Source organism: Notamacropus eugenii, chromosome 3, assembly GCF_028372415.1.
Source record: "Notamacropus eugenii isolate mMacEug1 chromosome 3, mMacEug1.pri_v2, whole genome shotgun sequence".
NCBI lineage: Eukaryota > Metazoa > Chordata > Mammalia > Diprotodontia > Macropodidae > Notamacropus > Notamacropus eugenii.
In genome coordinates this window covers 250,674,451-250,690,521 of record NC_092874.1, presented here as the reverse complement: position 1 = coordinate 250,690,521, position 16,071 = coordinate 250,674,451, and the positions used below count along the sequence as shown (strand labels likewise).

The following is a 16,071-nucleotide window of genomic DNA, read 5'->3' as shown; positions in this document are numbered from 1 at the left end:
CTAAGTTCTCCCTGATTGCTGGTTAGTGGAGCTTGATAGGCAACTGTGGTCAGGAAACTTCATTCAGTTGAACCAATCCAGATATCCCCAGTGCATTTTTACTGGCCATCCTCCTGCTGATTGCTGTCCTTCATTCTTGAAGAGGATCAAAATGACACCACTATTATAAAGTCAAGTTTCAGTGTGTCCCACTGTGGCTGATCAGATCAATACAAACTCAGAATGCTCTACCATAGGTTGGGCATGTGAACATTTGGGTTCGATACTCTAAATTTGCACATCCTATGTTTCCTTTGAGCTATTACAACTCTGCTTTGCTCATAGAGCACAACACCTTTTCTGATGTGGAGATGCCATGCCGAGTGGTTCTGTGCCAGTGTCTCCCATGTCACACAATCAATTCCAAAGACCTTGAGAGTGTCCTTGTATTGTTCCTCTGGTCACCATGTGATTGCCTGTCCCATGTAAGTTCTCCATAAAATAGTCTTTTTTGGCAAGCATACATTTTGCATTCGAACAACATGGCCAGCATATCAGAGTTGCACTCTCTGAAGCATAGTTTGAATGCTCGGTAGTTTAGTTCGAGAAAGGACCTCAGTATCTGGTACCTTATCCTGCCAGGTGATCTTCAGAATCTTCCTAAGACAGTTCAAATGGAAGAGATTCCATTTCCTGGCATGGTGCTGGTAGACTGTCCATGTTTCACAGGCATAGCACAGTGAGGTCAGCACAATGTCTCTGTAGATCTTCAGTTTGGTAGTCAGTCTAATACCTCTTTTTCTCTCATAACTTTCTTCGGGGACTCCCAAACACTGAGCTAACTTTGGCAATGCGTGTGCCAATCTCATTATCAATGCGTACATCCCTGGAAAGTACGCTACCAAGGTAAGTGAACTTATCCACAGCGTTCAAAACTTCTCCAACTGTTGTCACTGATGGTTCCACATATAGATAGTGTGGTGGTGGCTGAAGGAGCACCTGTGTTTACTTGGTGTTAATTGTTAGGACTAAATGAGCACAGGCAGCAGAGAATTGATCCATACTTTATTGCATCTCAGCTTCAGAGGCTACTTTGTGTGCACAATCATCTGCAAACAGAAAAACATGCACCAACACTCCCTCCACTTTGGTCTTGGCTTGTAGCCTTTTCAAATTGAAGAATTTACCTCCTGTTGTGGAGAGGCAAATCTCCTTTTGCTGACTCTTGAATGACTTACTGACCTCATTTTCCAATATCAAACCTAAACTATCAGGGGACTGAGTCGGATCCAGCGTGACACAAGTGAATGAAGACATACAGATGGAACAATATCATTCCTCCACCTTCCCCTGTGACTTCTAGTGAGGACTGAGCAATTTCTCTCTACCCACCCCCTAATGTTAGGGCTCGTATAAGCACATGGAAGCAAGAAAAGGTGCTCGGCTACACAAGTCTGAGACTGGGTTTCCAATACCTGGCTGCCTCTTCTATTTTCTGTGTTTTGGTTTTGTTTTGTTTTCCTTTCTGAACAACAATTTGGAGAGAGATCTTTATAATCTCAGACATATATGTATGTATATATACATACACACATATACACACATATAATGTGCATGTGTATATACATATACATACATACATACACACATGTATGTGTGTATATACATATACATATACATATACATATATATATATATATATATATATATATATATATATATATATATATATATATATATATATATATATATATATATATAAAATCTTTATAATCTGGTACCTGTCTCATGTCTTTGAGAATTTCTAGGTTGTTGATTTGTTATTGGTTACCCAGTGAGAAATGTTGCCTGCAATAACACAGAATTCCACCACTGTTAGAAACTGGAAAGAGTCTGTTAGAGTTCAAAAGGCTTAACATGGACTGACTTATAAGGAGATCCAAAACTGTGAGTATTACAGATAGTGAAGGTCAGAGGTAAAAGTGTTGTATTAGTTCCACAGACCTACAAACTTATGTTTACTTCTTGGCAAAGTATAAGAGGTTTGATAATTGTTTTATGTTTTAAGTATTTGTTGATATATGCTTACAAATCTGTTTTTAAGCATTTGGTGTGTATATATATGAAATAAATAGCTGTCCTATGCCTGATATCTAATTCATATGTTAGCAACTGTCTAAAGGGTTAATAATTTTAGGGGATATCCTAATCATTAGCCACAGCTAAGCATTGTTTGTTTTGGTTTTGGGGGGAAGAAGTTGTGGTTAGGTGACACAACTAGTAAGTTTCAAGTGTCGGAGGCCAGATTTGAACTCAGGTTCTCCTGACTCCAAGACCAGTGCCCTATCTACTGTGTCACTCTAGCTGCCCCCACTAAGTATTGTTTAGGACACCTTCCCCAGAACACTGGGGTGGTCACAATAAGCCACGAGAAGAGAAAAACCTGACTCCTCTCCAAGGCTGAAACCAGTTTATATCAGTACAGAGCTTTGGGGAGAGGCACAAGTTTCTGGTAGCAATACCGTGACCAAATTTTATTTTTCTTTGGGGGAAATACTGCAGAGTTAAGTAAGGAATTCAGTGAATGAAACCCAAGGGATTTGCTGAGAAATAATTGGAAAATTTCTTGTTTTGTATGTGTTATGTAAGTTTATTGAGGTGAATATCTTATTGCCTCCCCTGGGCTGTGAGTCCTATTATGAGAACTGAGAAAGCCATGATGCACATGCATTGGATTCAGCAGACTAACAATTTTCTAGTTCTGTACTCTCAGGTCTGTCACTGAACTTCTCTAAAACTCATTTTAACTATTATTTACTGACGAAGTCTCTTGTCTTTAACTACGTGGCATTTATTCATTCGTATCTTCTCTCTTTCTGTTTATTCTGTGTATAATTAAACATTTATTCATCTCCTTCATTAGCAGCTAAGTTATATTAGAGAGTAGGAATTATTTCCTTTTCTGTATTTATTTCCCAGTGCCTAGTACAGAGCTTAGCACACAGTAGGCACTTCACAAATGTTTGCTGATTGATTTTCTCATTGTAAAATGTGCACAAAACTAGCAATAACTCCCTCCTGCGATTGCTATAAGAATAACAGAAATAATGGATGTGAAATCCTTTGCAAACTTGGAAATGTTATTTTTTATTTGAGCATTTTCAGTGGTGTGTGTCTCTTCATGAACCATTTTGGGACTTTCTTGGCAATATCTTTCTTGGAGAGGTTTGCCATTTTACAGCTCATTTTACAGATGAGGAAACTGAGGCAAACAGGGTTAAAAGACTTGCCCAGGGTTATATAGTTTATATGCATCTGAGACTTGATTTGAACTTACGTCTTCCTGGATCCAGGCCCAGCACTCTATCAGCTGTACCATGTAGCTGCCCTAGTATTAAAAAAGTCAGTTCTTACCACTTGTTTCTTACTCCCCTCTTAAAAGAGTGCTTTGTATAATTTAAATAAACTGCTGTTGAATGAATGAGTAAAGCAACCAGATAAATAAATAAAGAATTTATCCTGATGCAAGAGCAATTTCAGGTGTCCCCCCCCCACAACTTCTGGCCCAATATAATAAGAAGATACATGGTAATAAAAATTCAGTTCAGTTCAAGAAATACTTATGAAAAAACCTCCTCTCTTGTATTTAATTATTTTATATTTGTACTTCATGGGAATCATAGATTGAAAGCTGGGAAGCAACCTTAGTTCAACCTCATCATTTTACAGATGAAGAAGTTAAAGCCCATTGACCTGCTCCAGATTACACAGCTAGTAAATAAGGGAGGTGGAATCTGAATCTGGACGCTGTGACTTCTGATCCAGCACACTTTTCACTGTACCATGCTGCGTCATGAAACAAACTGTAGAAGTCTTGTCAGAGATTTATTCTCTTTATAGTTATTCTGTATGTACTTAGATTTGTACTCATTGTCACCCTTTAGATGTAAACTCCTTGCAAACAGAGATGGTTTCATTCTTTGTATTTATATCTGTCAGAACCCCCTCAGTAAGACTACTCCTCTCTTCTGAGAGACACCCTGTTTTCCAGAGCCAAGGCCCAGCCAGCAAGCTGTGCCGTGAGCTTGGCATAAGAACAGTCCTTTTCGTTCACCCTCTGGATGAACTCTGCCACAGCAAAATCTCCAAAATGTTTCACACCAGCATCAGGTGGTCCCTGAGATCAGCCAGGCACGTGTAGGACCCATGTTTTGGTCATGCAGTCCTACTATGAATCAAACTGGTCTCGCTGTTTCTTTCAGGGCTACAGCTCATTGTATGGTCACTAGTATGAATATGTATATGCATGAGTGTATGCGCGCACACATGTACATACATATAGTCACACATGTGCATATATACATATGTGTTTATATGTACACATGTATACACATATACATGCATATATACACATACATATGCATACACATATATATATATACATATACACACACACACACACACACACACACACACACACACACATACACTGAGATTTGTCCACACTAAAACAGGTCTCCTACCAGAGGGAGCCTCGGCATATACATGGCTAGTTTCCTTCCTTCAATGGAATAAGAAAGCTTTTTGCTTATACCACTATTAGCTCTTTACTTTACTTTTACAGTTAACTATGGTTTTGATAACCTGTATGAGCTACTTGGTGCTTTTCTAGAGTTAACAGCACTTACAAAGCGGCTGTGGCTCCTTCGTCATTTGGTCTGGGTTGACATAGTTTTTAGCAATGTCGTTGGCACACAGTAACCACTTAATAAACCTTTATTGTTTGACTGCTGTGCAAGTATTGAAAAGAATAAAAGTATTTAGTCTGTAGTTAAGAAAAGGCAAACATTGATTTATTATCTATGGCTTCATTTTCTTGGAATTAATAAAATGTAAGTCCTGGTAAAGACCTGTATTCTGTATCTAGAACTACTGCAGTTGACCAAGAAAGGAATTAAAATGACAAACCTAGACAGGAGCAATAGGTGAAAATAGGTAGGAATCTAATTTAGGCATGATGTGGGGGAAAGCCTTCCTAACCAACAGAAGTATTCAAAACTTGACTTGCCTTGGGGCAGACGGCCACTTGTTGGGAGTGCAGTACTAAGGCGTCTTTCTGGGGGTATGAGTTAGTCTAAATGGCCACTGAAGTCCTTTCAGACCCTAAGCTTCTACAGTTTCAAAATTCTTCACACTTGCAGAATTTATAAAAGAACTCTGTATTTTTTGCCATTTTTCCGTATTTAAAACAGCCCATGTATGAGAAGTATACTTGGAAGTGAGTCATGTAATTGGGCTAAGTCAACTAAAATTTAATAAGTAATTTTGTCCCCTGCTGAGCAGCATTTAAAATAGGATATTTAAATCCTTCTTTCATGGATTTGTAGACAATCCACCGGAAGAAAGTAGCATTTTACATGACAAATAATGCTATATGCACATACTTCTATTTTTCATGATTTAGGATTTTAAAACTCTTCAAAAGATGGGAATTATTTTCAGATCCCCTATTTTTTGCTCTTTAGTTGCATAAAGAGGCAGCATGGGATGCTTATTAGCAATGTGACTGAGCAACCCTCTTAACCTCTATTGCCTCAGGTAATTCCTGAGGACTTATCTACTAAGTGAGAGACCAGTTTGCCATCTGGATCCTACACACATCTGTTGCCTATATTTGTGAGCAAACAGCTATAGATTATCAAGTTAGACACACAGACTTGGCTCCTCTTGACATATACCCCACTATACAACACTGTAAAAACAGCAAGGAGTCTTAGTAATAATTTCATTGAACCCTTCAGTTTACATATAAGGAAACCGAACAATGCCATAAATACCCACAAGAACTCCACACAAGTAATTCATCCATTGTACATCTTTAAATTTCCATTTAGTAAACACTGAGGATCCATTTCATGACTTTAGGCCAAGACAGGTTTATAAGACTCTGAAAAGAGGGTCTTTTCCTATCAGCTACCTCTATGGTTGAGCAAGGCAATTTAGAACTTTCAAGATTCTGACAATCTTATCTGTATAGGAATATGGTGCTTATTTACTGGGTGAAGCAATAAAATTGCATAGAACATTAAGGTGTTGAAGTGGGAAGACACTGACCTTCAAATCAGAGAACAGGAATGCTAGTCCTGGCTCAGCTGCCAATGAGCCTGTGTGGCAGAGGGCAAGTCACAGGACCACTTTGGTTCTGGGTTCTCTTACTGTAAAATGAAGGCAGTGTGGTGTAGTGGAAAGAGCACTGGCTCCCAAGTCAGAGGCTCCAGTTTTAAATCATGCTTCTTATATAGATTATCTGCAATACTTTGGGAAAATAACTAAATCATCTTGGGTTTGGTTTCCTCACCTGCAAAATGAAGGGTTGGATTCATTAGCATTGGAGTTCCCTTCTAGCTTGAAATCTATGATTTTTTGAAGAGGTAGGAATAGATGCTGTCTACAGTTCCTTCTGCCTCTATCATGTGAATCTAACATATGGAGACATCAGTAGACTTAGGTCAGTTCAAGTCAATAAACGTATGCCTACTATGTGCCAAAATTCCAGGGGTAGGGGACTTTTATTGAGGTTGGGGATTTGTTCTGTGAAGTTTGGATTCAGTCAAAGGGCTGCACTTGAGGACCAAGAAGGTGGCCTCAAGGCCAAAGGTTCTTAACCCCATCGCCAAACCCTATGTTAAGGGCTGGGGATTCAAAAAAAGGTAAAAACAACCCCACTTTCTTTTTGTTTTTTATTAAATTTTATTTTATTATTATTATTTTTTAATGTTTAACAATCACTGCCATAAAATTAAGATTTTATCCCCCCCACACCTACCCCCCACCACCCCCCTCCCTCCCCACGACTGCATACAATTCTGTATAGGTTCTACATATACTTTCCTATTGAGTACATTTTCACTATAGTCATGTTACGTAGTCAGACTAAAATAAACGAAGAAATCATATAACAAATCAAAACATGATATACAAAAACACACACACACACACACACACAAACATGATCTGCTACATTCTGCGAATGACTTCCATATTTCTTTCTCTGAGTGTGGAAGGCATTTTGCCTTAGAAAACCACCATTGGGATTTTTTTTTTTTTAAGAAGTTCTTGCCTTATTAAGAAATTCTAAGTCTACCAGAAAAAACTCTCACACACTGTGGTTGTTGCTGTGCACAGAGTTCTCCTGGTTCTTCTCCTTTCACTCAGCATCAGATCATATAAGTCCTTCCAGGCCTCTCTGAAGGCTTCTTGTTCATCATTTCTTATGGCACAATAGTACTCCATTACATTCATATACCATAATTTATTCAGCCATTTCCCAATTGATGGACATCCGCTTGACTTCCAGTTTTTGGCAACTACAAAGAGTGCTGCTATAAATATTTTTGTACATGTGGGACCCTTTCCCATTTTTATGATCTCTTGGGGATACAGTTCTAGTAGCGATATTGCTGGGTCAAAGGGTATGCACATTTTTGTAGCCCTTTGGGCATAGTTCCAAATTGCTCTCCAGAATGGTTGGATGAGCTCGCAGCTCCACCAACAATGAATTAGTGTTCCAACTCTCCCACATCCTCTCCAGCATTTATCATTTTCTTGTTCTGTCATGTTTGCCAATCTTATAGGTGTGATGTGGTACCTCAGAGTTGTTTTGATTTGCATCTCTCTAATCAAAAGTGATTTAGAGCATTTACAACCCCACTCTCAAGAAGCCCATAGTCTAATGGGGGAGAAAACATGCAATAATGGATAAGTTAAAGATAATCTTAGAGGTAGGTAGCTAGGTGGTACACAGTAAATAGAGTGCTAGGCCTGGAATCAGGAAGATTTGAGTTCAAATATGGCCTCAAACACTTACTAGCTGTGTGACCCTGGGCAAGTCATTTAACTCTGTCTCAGTTTCCTCATCTGAAAATGAGTGGAAGGAAAGGGTAAACCACCACGATATCTTTGCCAAGAAAGCTCCAGATCGGGTCATGAAGAGTCAGACACGACTGAAAACAACTGAAACACTACTACCACCACAACAAATTTTAGAGGTAAAGCATTAAGAAAATGGAAAGAATGCTCCAATTTTGGGGAAAACAACCTCTTAATTTTTCAAAATTTTCTTTGATTGTAAATTTTTGAAGGATAGAGGAAAGGTCTGAATAGTTTTCTATAGCACATCACATAGTAGAACAGAAATACGTGGGAAAGGAGCTAAGTAATAGCTTAGCACAAGGTAATGAGTAGAAGACATTTCATTAAACCGAAGGATAGAAGTCTTTACAAAAGAAAATAGATTCCCTTCAACACCACCATCCATACTCTCCCAAAATCTTTCCTCTAATATGTTTGTAATGTAAGTAAAGTGAATAATGCACAATTCAACACAGTTGATTTCACACACACACACACACACACACACACATACACACACACTATTTCAACCTGCTTGTTGTCAAGATATGTAACTGTATTTAATTAGGAAAGTGGCTAATCAGCTTCATTACCAAGTTAAATATTGTAGAGATAATGTTAGTGAACAAGCTAAGTAGTTTAAAGTTGTGTGTGCATAATTGGTTCTTAATGATATTTCTGATTGCTACTACTGATACTTTGATCAATATAAGAAGGAGGATGTGGGTGGAAGGAGGCAGAATAACATATAAATCTGTTTTGTAAGTAGCACGTTCAAAGTCTCAGTCTTGAAAAGCAGTTTCCCTAAATTTTGGAGCAAAATGTTAGCAGTTATATATTCAGTTTTTTTCAGTCCTCTGACTTTCTGTGACCCCATTTAGGGTTTTCTTAGCAAAGTTACTAAAGTGATTTGCTATTTTCTTCTCCAGTTCATTTGACAGATGGGGAAACTGAAGCAAACAGGATAAAATGACTTGCCCAGGGTCACTCAACTAGTAAGTGTCTGAAGCCAGATTTGACCTCAGGAAGATGAGTCTTCCTGACTTAAATCCTGGTGCTCTATCCATTGTGCCACCTAGACGCCCATGTAAATGACAGTTACTACTATTATTACTCAAGACAGATAGCATTCCTCCCATGTCTAATGTGTTCAAGTAAGTGAAGGACTACCATGTAGAACAAAGATTCAACCTGTTCTCCTTGGCTACAGAGGGAGATATAATAGATGGAAGTGGAAAAACATAGATTGGGCCTGGTGTATAGTAATTAAAGCTACCCAAGAGTAGAGGGGTCATGTTTACAAGTTTGGGATTTCTCCCTCACTAGTGTTTTTCAAGCAAAGGCTAGATCAATGCAGTCCTATTGGAGACAGGAATCTTGTTCAGAAAAAGGTTGAACTCAGGACTTAGAGATAAGTTTCATATCTCCACAGGCATAATTTCTAGAATGCAAGTTTCCTACACAATCATATCAATGACCTAAAACAAAATGTGTGTGTGACTATGTCTTTCATTTCATATTATGTTTGCACATGTAAATAGAAGATTTACTTTGATACTACAGCTAAAATCTGAGTCAAAGAGATAGGGAAATGCTGATGAACCAACCCGTTTCTTCAAGCTGCTAAAGAAACAAACTCATCTAGTATTCAGCCAGTCTACCAAAAAGGGCCTGCAGTATGGAATGATGACAAACTTTCTCATTTGTTCATCTCAGTTTTTCTGACCTCACCAGAATAAAAGTGCCTACCAGACTTTATTTTTTTTTAACTCAGATCAACAAACTTAATAATCACCCTAGAAAGAATGGAATGCAACATGTTTTTGAGAAACCACACTGTAATTGTTATCATATTGAACTGAATTATAAATATTACAGAAGTTCCAGAAATACTGGTCAGTCAACAACACTGACAAGCACACAGCTCTATTTAAAATAAATTTTACATATGGACCTCTGTAGTGAATGTCCCTGTAGTGAAGTGAGGATGACTGAAATGAAATAGTCCCTTCCCTCAAGAAGCTTACAATGGAAAGTCTTCAAATACAGGCCAAGTGAGAGACCATTTACCTATTTTAAGAGAACAGCCTTGCTAAATGCAGAACTTTTATCACCTTATCGCCTCTTGCCATCAGACTAGTCATCAAGAATAGCGATTTTTAGACACAGCAACCCTTATTGACCATCTATAAGGTATGGAGGGGAATGAGATTTATATAAGTATGCAAATTAGATGAGGAAATCAAAGCAAAAAAGGAAGTAGACATGTTTTATGACATGGGCATTGAATTACATGACTCTAGGATCATGTGAAAAATCAAAGAAATTTTTATTTAGAAGAGAACTTAGTAGAATATGCAATTTCTTGAGTGCAAGCATGGTCTTATTTTTGTAGTATATGAATTATTTGTATCCATAGTGTCTAGCAGAATGTCAGGATCATAATAGGTGCTTAACAAATGCTTAATTATTAATTGAGACAATCTTGATCAAGAGATTTTCCTAATTCTCTTAGTTATAAGTCCTCATCCCTTTCCCCTCCTCCCTCCAAAAATTTTATATTTATATATATTTTGTATTTAGAGAGATAGTATGATTTAACAGACAGAAACATAAAATGGTGATTTGGGGACTCCTGAGGTTAAAGGAAGAGTTAAGGTTGTGGAGGGTACATGATCTGGGATCATACAGAAAGGCATCACAAAGAAACAGGAAGAAAATCATAGAGGGAGAATGGCTTCATGGAAGAGCTATTCTAAGAACAGGCTATAGTTCTTGGTGAGTGTAATGTTAATCAGAGAGTTAAAGATTTTCCCCATTCATTAATGGACCTGTTTGATTAGGGGAGGCTCATATCTTCTGTTAATTTCTAATGTACTGGTTCTCAAGGGTTGTGATGCCCGCTGGCTTTGAAAAGTATATCCTCTGAGGTGAGGTTTTATTTTGGGGTTTACTCATTGGAAGTGTTTGTTTGGCCAGATGAGACTCTGGGCAGTCTCTAAGGAGTCCCCTGGCTTTGAAAAACCAGATGTTGGTGTCTCTGTCTCTGGTACCTATGTGTGTATATAACAGTCAGACAGTTGGACCTGTCTGTTGATCTGTGATGTATGAATTGCTTATGATCAGACAGTGGGAAGCCCTATATGTTGGTTGATCTTTGTTTCTCTGTTTGTATTTTCTCTGAAATTCAGGGTGCTGACTTTTTCCTCGGAACTAAGTGAATGATATATGTGCTTTATTAAAGTGATTGTTGACCCCTCAAAGGTTGCTTTCCTTTTAGAAAATCAGATCTAAGAATCTATACAGCAGGCCCTCCTGTGTATGTCCATGTACTTGCTGAGACTATGGGGCGGAGAGAGGAAGCCAAGATACTCCAGTCCTCCCCAACTAGATGAAATGAATCCATAATAGCTATAATAAAGATAGTCTCTGTATTCTCTTTTCCCAAAAGGGCAGGGGACAACCCTGAGAACAGACTGGAAGATAGCGAGGGCTTCCCCCTTCAATACTTCTCCCAATTCACAATAAAGGTATTGAATTAGGCATAACTTTAGCACTGGTCTTATGAATACTGTAATTCTACAGTCATTCATTAGTCCTCAATTGCCTAGAATTCCTTTAACTATGGATAGTCTTCCATTCCACAATTAGCTATGAAAACCTCAACAAGCAAATACCTAACTGAGACAAAAGAAGGACCAAAACTCATTTTCACTAAGGTACTAGTCAATAGACAATTATGAATTACTAATATCACAGTTTTTCTGTGTGGATAAAGGAAATGGGATCATAAAATGGATACAGACCAGGAACTTGAAGAGTGAAGTCAGGGTAGGGATAAGGGTTCTTTCTCCCAGACAGTTATAAAGGATAGTTATTTAACCTCTGATTGTCTAAGTCTCCTCAACTGTAAAATAGGGATAATTATTACACCTACTTCCCAGGATTATAGTGAAGATTAAATGAAATAATATTTACAAAGTGCTTTGCAAACCTTAAAGAACTATATGAATGCTAGCTATGATGATGATGATGATGATGATAACGATGATGATGATGGAAACTGGTGGCACGGAAGACAAACTTTACCACATTCATCTTTGTTGGGGTTTACCCTGTTTACTTTGAACTGTATGTGAACAAAAACTATGAGCGGTCTGAAAGTATCTGTGTGTTTTATGTACCACATTTTTTTGTAATTATTAACTGGTCGATTGCTTCTTCCCTGATCTCCAAAGATGGCAAATGTGGAAGGAAGTCATTTCCCACAAAGAAACACTTGAAAACCCAGCCATCTATGCTCCTCTCACTATCAAAAGTAAATGGCAGGCTGTTCATAGTTAATTTTCTTTCTAAATACTCAGGAAACACATTTAGTCAAATGCAGATTAAACTCTCCTTCTGAAGTAGTCAAACTTTCTTCCACTGGTTGTGATCTTCCCGTTTTTCCCTTGGTAGCTTAGCAGGTATCCTCATGTTGAGTTGTATGCCATACCCACTTTGATATATGTAATTTATGAATATTTTTTAAAAGATATGACTACCTTTATTATTAAAGAGATTCAATTCCAGAGGATTTACTAATTGAGACATCAGTGTCTATATGAGGCACTGAGATTTTACTAGACCATTTCAAAAAATCCCCAGAACACCAAGAGTCTGGCATGAGAGTATTGGAAATTTGAAAAGAGGACAAAAAGAATCCAAGAGGAATGCATTTCTAAAGCGATAACATCTTATTTGCTAAGCATTGAACATGACAACGCACAAGTGAAATGTCCCCCTGACCTACCACATTTGAGGTCAGAAGAAGGGCTTGTGAGGCAACTGGGTGGCAGAATAGTTAGGAAATGCTAGATCTGGAATTCTTGGATACTATCTTAAACTCAGCTTCAGTTTCCTTATCTATAAAACTGGGATAATAATTCCACCTACCTCACAGGGTTGTTTAAAGAACCATATGAGGAAATGTACATAATGTACTTTGCCAAGTACACTGTATAAATGTTGGCCATCATCAATCAATCATCATTACCATCATCACCATCAAAGTGTCAGAACAATGTCAAAGGAATTCTCACTGGAATTCAGCATAGGTGGAGCCAAGCAATAGTGCCCAATTAATCCTGACCCAGAGAATGCTTAAGGCTAGCATATTAAGAGTTTTTTTCAAGATTGCTTTAATAGTCAGGCATGGGAGTTGGAGAGGTCTGGAACTGATGCTAAAGTATTTCTAACTCAATTTCATAAAGTTTCTTTTTTTAAACCTAAGTATATGGGATCCTTCCCCAGAACCACAGTCAAATGACTGGCAAAATACTTAGCAAGAGGGGCAATAGGCAAGGCTATAAAAGCACTAACACAAAAACCACTGATGTATGGATGAAAAGCGTACAAAGTCCCTTTTTATTTCACTGAATGGCTTACTACACGAAGGTCCACCATCAACTTTACATGAGACTAGCTCTAAGCAGAACAATGCACTACAACATGGAGTAGTTGGATGAATCAAGTATCAAAGAATCTCAGATTTAGAAGCGATGACAGTGGCCAACTAGTCTGACCAACACTACCCCTACGATGACCTGGACAAGTAGTCATCTGATCTCTGCTCAAAGGTTGCCAATTAACATGAATCCACTATCTCCTGAAGAAATCCATTTCTGCTTTGGGATCGCTCACTTTGTTATTCTGGTTTTTAGATTGTAAGCTCATTATGAGTAAACATTGTTTCTTTCTTTCTTTTTTGGGGGGGGATATCTTGTATCCCCAATACATTGCTTGAGGCCTAGAACGCAGCAGGTGCTTAATAAACACTTGTGGATTCTTTTGGTTAATGGATCAATTTCATACATGAAGCCTAAATTTTGCCTTTTTAGAACTTCTACTCATTGCTCTTAATGCTGCTTTGGGAGCCAGAGGGGAAGGCAGTCTTACCAGAATACACAATTTGAAAGCTGATAAGCATCTTGAGTGCATATCTACCAAAAACCTCATGTCATCTGAAAATTCCCACTGAAGTTATATGAGATCTTTCGATTACATTAGGACTCAATAAGGCAGATGGAACAGAGATGCAACTGACACCATCGTTGTATTGCTTTGCAACATTCTGACCTTGGTTCGTTCTCCACACTAAGCTACTGAACTCATGGTTAGATCCCTGCACATTCATTTTCCCCTTAGCGACAAAGTACCAAATGGTAGTGTAATTGCCAAGGGAAAATTATTACTCTGTTCTGAATTATTTCCATCATAAATCTAAAACCAGTCAAAGTGATTCTGTCACGAAAACGACAGGGTTGCTGTACAGCCATGAGAGCTTCCCATACAAACGTCCCATAAATTCACAAGTACCACAACCCACCAAAGTCATTTTGAATCATGTGTTTAAATCAGAATCACAAGCCAGCCGGACAGCAGTATGCATTGTTGAAACAAGGAATGGAAAGTGATTTACTTACCCATTGCCTTAATAACAACTTATGTCATCTGTTTCAGGAAGTGTGATCAAAACATGACAAATTTTTCTTTATATGCTTAAAAAACAGGACATTCTTTTCATTGGTTCTAATAGCTGAGAGCTGTCTCTTAAATCCAGTCCTTTTCTGCTTTTATCATATAGGTGAGTAAGAGAACTCAGTTGTCAGAAGGGTGTGAAATCTTCCAATGACAACAGAAATGAACAATCTGGGATAAATGGTAGGTGAGAATACATGTCTATGATGGTGATGTGAGATAGTATACAAAGTGGCTTGAGTCAGGAAGACCTGGATTCAAATCCTGTCTCTGACATTCTAGGAAAAGCAATATGAGATAGCAGATACGTAACTCAGTTTGGCAACAGGAAGGCCTAGGTTCAAATTCTAATTCAGATTGGTTTTCTAATCTGTAAAATGACAAAGCTGTATCTATGGCTTCTGAGGTCTCTTCCAGCTCTCAATCTGAAATTCTATCTGTTGGACCCTGGGCAAGTAATTTAACATCCTCATTTTTATCAACTGTAAAGATAATATAATAACACCTCTGTTATCTTACTGATAGGTCTTTTATGGGTTGCAAATAAGATAATGCATATAAAACATTTTGTAAACTTTAAAGACCTATGGAAGTATCCGGTATCATCATTATGCATTCTCTTCCCCTCCGACAAAACATTAATGTTTGATTATAGAAGAACGAAATGCCTGTTGATCAGATCCTTATCTAATTTAGAATACCTACCTTTCTGCTTTACAGGCTCCATTCCAAATTAGGAATGAAATCCAGAAAGGGATCTCTAGGAGACCCCAGCAGATAAACTGTGTAAAACTAAAAACTTTTTCACCCCTGGGGAAGACTGATAAAGGACTCTTTCAATTTAGTAATTCACTGGGCATAAGAAGGATTAGTATCCTTAAATTGATTGCTCAACCCAAATGAAATCACCTTTGGGGAGGCACATATGTTATTCAGATCATCAGTCCTTTACCCTCCTGAAGACTCTGCAGGTTGTCCAAAAAAGAAAGTGATGGTACTAGATAGATCTCTCCTTTGCTGCCAGAATTGGAAGCAAACACTTACATTGGGACCAATTTGTCATTTTTATTTATTTGAGATTTTGTCTTCAAAATGAAGCACCTCTCTTGCTCTAGAGGTATTTGAGAAAATGTGATTTCTTTCTAAGTGGTAAGAGACACAATATTCTTTCATTGCCTTGGAAGTTTTTCTGAAATAATGCTGTTGGCTATGCATACTAGCGACATAGTAAGCTTTTCTAGCTTGATCTCTATTGTGATATCTCCTCTGATATATCTCATAAACCTTCCAATGACTCAATTTACTGGGAACTGAATATTGACTTGTACTTTCTTTTGAGATTCTTAATATTCAGCATCACAATTTTTGGGAGAAATAACCACATTTAAATCAGTTATGAATCTTACTGGTCCAGACCAGAAGCCCATCACCTGGCATTCATTGCTAGAATTGAAAGAGATTTCAAAGCCATAGAACTGACCTCAATCATGCAGCAGAATATTCTTTACAGTGTGACTCCACTTGAAGGCTTTTCATGCTGTAGGGGTCACTCCATCCTGAGTGGCCTATTGCACTTTTGAACATCAATAATTGCTATAAACATTTTCTTTACATTGAGTTGAAATCTATCTTTGCATTTTCTACTTATTCTTCCTAACTCTG

General features: G+C 37.9%; 1 protein-coding gene and 1 long non-coding RNA gene across 2 annotated transcripts in view; one reads left to right on the top strand and one right to left on the bottom strand.

Annotated features, from left to right (window-relative positions):
- The window catches only part of TRHDE (thyrotropin releasing hormone degrading enzyme), a 511,960-nt gene that overhangs the window by 57,366 nt on the left and 438,523 nt on the right, over window positions 1-16,071 (bottom strand). The window lies entirely within an intron of this gene.
- The window catches only part of LOC140534402 (uncharacterized), a 70,411-nt gene continuing 56,193 nt past the window's right edge, over window positions 1,854-16,071 (top strand). Inside the window, exons 1-2 of the long non-coding RNA XR_011977272.1 lie at window positions 1,854-1,926; window positions 14,516-14,592. This is a non-coding gene — a long non-coding RNA (uncharacterized lncRNA). The remainder of the gene's footprint in view (window positions 1,927-14,515; window positions 14,593-16,071) is intronic.